We start from the raw sequence: 4,128 nt of genomic DNA, 5'->3' as shown, positions 1-4,128 counted from the left end.
AGAATCAACAGCTTTAAATGAATTGGTTTATATTTCACCAGCGTTTTCAATTTGGTTGTCATGTGTTTCCTGGGATTCTACTTTCCCTCGCTACTGTTTGTAATGTTGTGATTCAGCTTGTGGTTGGTGGATTTTTCCCTTAGGGATTTTTAAGTTTTTGTTAAGGCCATGAACTATAAGGCTTGTACAAAAACTTTTTAAAAAATTATTTAAAAATATACCAACACCAGTAAAAAAGTGGATGGGCACAAATGCACTCTATAATAATAATAATAATAATAATAATAATAATAATAATAATAATAATAATGTTTGTTACTATATCGTTGTAGTTGATGTTTTTGACCATTTTATTTATTTATTTTTAATTTTGATGTGACTTGTTTTAATAAAAAGTATATTATGTAACAAAAAAAAAAATACAGTATTGATTGCTTGTTCATTGTATTAATTGTCCTGGTAAATGTATACACCTTTAACACGGTAACTGTTTAAACATCAAGTGGACCAGGATCATTGAGTGATTACACCCAAACATGCCCTGCTGAAAAACACAGCTGAGACCAGCCTAAGCAGGTTGGCTGGTTTTAGCTGATTTTCCTGCCGGGAGTCCGGGACATTGCAGGTTTTGACCAATTCTTTACCCGGTCAGTCTTGGAGACCAGCTGACCAACCCAACTAAAACCAGCTGAACACCAGATTGATCAATTTAAACCAGTTAGCCAACACCCATCTTAAACCAGCACAGGCTGGTTTCAACAGGGTGGGAACTTTACTTCCTGATTTCAGATGTCCCGTCTACTATCTGCTCTGGCAAGAATAGGCATTTGACACTAGTTTTGTTCCACCAGCCTATACCATGCAGTCTAGATATTTCTTAAATTTTTTTTTAACAGTAAACTATAGTGTATAAACCGTATTTCTACTCTGACCTATACGATCTGCCACATGTTGTTTTTAGCTATATGCTGTTCGACATCCAGTGGCATGACTGCACATTTCCCACCTGATGGCATTCAGTCAAACTCCTATCATGCCTAAATTCACATGGGACGCGACTGTAGCACATGTGGAATCTGCATGCGTTTGTAGGCATACGCCAGCATTCACATGCTAACAAGTCGCATGCTCATTTATACCCACAGTCGCATGCATACGCATTCACTGGCTGACTAGTGACTAGACACCCAGAGAGAGAGGCGGGGGGATGAATGCTGCAGTTTTGAAAGAGCGTTTGGCTCGGTTCAAATAGTTGCCATGGTTTCAAGATGTTGCCATAGAAACACAAGCTGCCAATAAAATGAATCTGAATGCAATCTTTGCAGAGAGAGCGGGGATGAAGGGAGGAGAAAGGTAAGGTGAAGCAGAATAAAAGAGACAAAGAGCCCCTCCGGATTGCGTCCCACAGTAAAGTGAGCAGAACGGCGGAGGGTTGGCGGGGTGGGGATGTTTGCTGGGAGGTAAGAGGAAAGAAAACAGTGCCACAGAGAAAGCAGGGGGTGAGCGCTAACTATTTTAGGCCGCCTGTCGTCATAGTAACGACAGCCTCGCCATAGCATGAGGGGGTAGTGTGAGAAATGTGAGGGATAGAGAGATAAACATATCATCGCTTTGGGGCTCAGGAAATGTGTCCTACGTGAGTCACGCCGATGACTCCCCTCAAAATGTCATGCTTTCTGCGCGAGACCCGCAGCTTCAGCTGCTCCTCGGGCCGTCTGCAGGTCTCGTTTGTCTTGATTATCCGCATCTCTCGCTCACGTCCCCCTCCACCGCTTCTCACCACCGCGCGCCTTCTTCCTCGCATCGCGTTCCCTCTTGCTCCCTCTCTCTGAAGGACAGAGGTATTCCCACATTTCTCGGTCGCCATGGCAACGCTGCAGCAAGAACGGAAGAGAGGCGGAGGGGAGAAGGAGAGATGAGGCTGGGGATGTGTGAACAATGCTAATGCTACTTCACTGATCACCAATTGTGTATTTACTCCTCCTCCTCCGCTCCCGCTTTCCCTCTCTCCTCTCGCCCTCACGGCGCTGTTTAGCTGGCTCCCCTCTCCCGCGGGCTCAAAACTCTCGCTTTGAACAGTGCTGCCATTGTTATCTGTGTTATCGTTGGGTCATTTAGCCGATGCCGGTATCCAGGGTAACCGGGGAGATGTGACATTGGTTCCCCACGTGAATACAAATATAGACAAGTATTCATCAATATCCAAAAGAGCCATTATGGGTGTAATGGCCGAGGCATCCCTGTCAGATCGCTCTATAAATAATGCAGTTTCATTAGAATCCTGCCGCAAGTCCAACAGACTTCATCTCAACCTGATTGAGTTTATGCCCTACATATGTGTGTGTGTGTGTGTGTGTGTGTGTGTAACGCTCAGTACCAGAATGAGTAAATAACCCTGCTGGTAAATCAGCTCAGGTACTGGAGCTGGCGTCAACAGGTGTGTGTGTGTGTGTGCTGGCACAATCACCTGCATTTACATGCAGAATTCATCATCTTCCGCCTCACAGTGTGTCTCATCCTAAAGGATTTTCTTGGTTAAATCCATAAATAGTTATGCTTTGATATCACTAATTTAATTGAACGGCGTTTGTTATCATCTTCTGAAGCCTGCTGAAATGGCCTTTTAAATGGATAGGTTTTCCGAGAAAATAAAGGCAACATGAAATCAAAATTGACTTTTTTTTTATGGAATATTGCAGTATTTATTTCTAAAAGATTTTTTTCTGTGCACACCATTATTTATATATATATATATATATATATATATATATATCTATATATATATATATATATATATATATATATATATATTTATTTCTTTTGTTTAAATAACTCCCTCTCTTCCAACGAATTGTCTTCTGTGATGACATATCTACTGGCGTGACCTGTCACTCACGTGAGATCGCGGCAAACCTCAACGATCCAATCAATTTCCAGTAGATAAAATCAAGTCCCGCCCTACATTTTTTCTTCAAGAAGCCGCTTCACAGTCGCTCGAACATACGTCACAATAGGGAAGACAAGGCTATTAAAGGGGTCATGTGATGCTTTTTTAAAGATCATTATTTTGTGTATTTGGTGTAACAGAATTATAATTATTATTCAAATACTGTATATTATTGTAGGTCCTCTATGCCCCGCCTCTCTCAAATGCGTCGTTTTCTACAAAGTCCCTCCTTCTGACAAGCGCAGTCTGCTTTGATTGACCAACTGCCTCCACTGTGTGACTCTCTCTCTCTCTCTCTCTCTCTCTCACACACACACACACACACACACACACACACACACACACACATTCAGTAGCAAATACTTAAACTAATAACAAAACATACTTACAGTAGCTGATTCAAAAGCGCCAGATTGTCGTAGCAAAGTCTGAATAACCTCCTCTCCTAGGTTCATGAAACGGTTGTCCATAAAATGCGTTGCTGATCTTTTGTAAGTAATCTTTAAACTTCCTAAATGCATCTACTTTTGGAAGCCAAATAAAGTGCTTGATACACACAGCACCTCCCTGACATGACTGCTTCAACTGTGTTACTGAAACCACACCTTCTTTCTTTGCGTGAACATTTCGGCGGCATTACGCAAATATTTCCACATAGTGATGTAGACATGTGGGGGCGTGTTTGAATGAGCCGTTTTACGAGGGCGTGGCAGAGTCTTAACTTTGATAAAGAATATTTCTGTGGATTTGAGACTTTAGTCTTTGCAACTTTACAGAACTTCTTTATGCACCAAGAGCTTGTAACACTCCAAAGAGAAAGGAAAACTTGAAATCGCATCATATGGCCTCTTTAAAACTTCCTTCTCATGCCGACTTTAAAATTATCTCATGTTTTATTGACCCTCATGTTGTTTCAAACTTTAGTCGCTCTTATGCATACAAATCAATAGGACTGAGGAATTAAATTTTGTTTGTCAATCCAAACTATCATATTACTTTGGAGGATGTGCAAAAGGCTATTGCACACAAATCATATTGACTGTATTTTAACACAGTTACTTCAACTTGAAATCTTTAGTCTCTATTCAACAGAACTGCATTGAAATAAATGATTAGACTGTATTTTTTTTTCTTTTTTAAATGGGACGGGGGTGTTCACACATAGGGACGTCATGCACCTA

Source organism: Cyprinus carpio, chromosome A3 (assembly GCF_018340385.1).
Source record: "Cyprinus carpio isolate SPL01 chromosome A3, ASM1834038v1, whole genome shotgun sequence".
Taxonomy (NCBI): domain Eukaryota; kingdom Metazoa; phylum Chordata; class Actinopteri; order Cypriniformes; family Cyprinidae; genus Cyprinus; species Cyprinus carpio.
The sequence above is the reverse complement of the archived record's forward strand: the minus strand, read 5'-3'. Positions refer to the sequence as shown.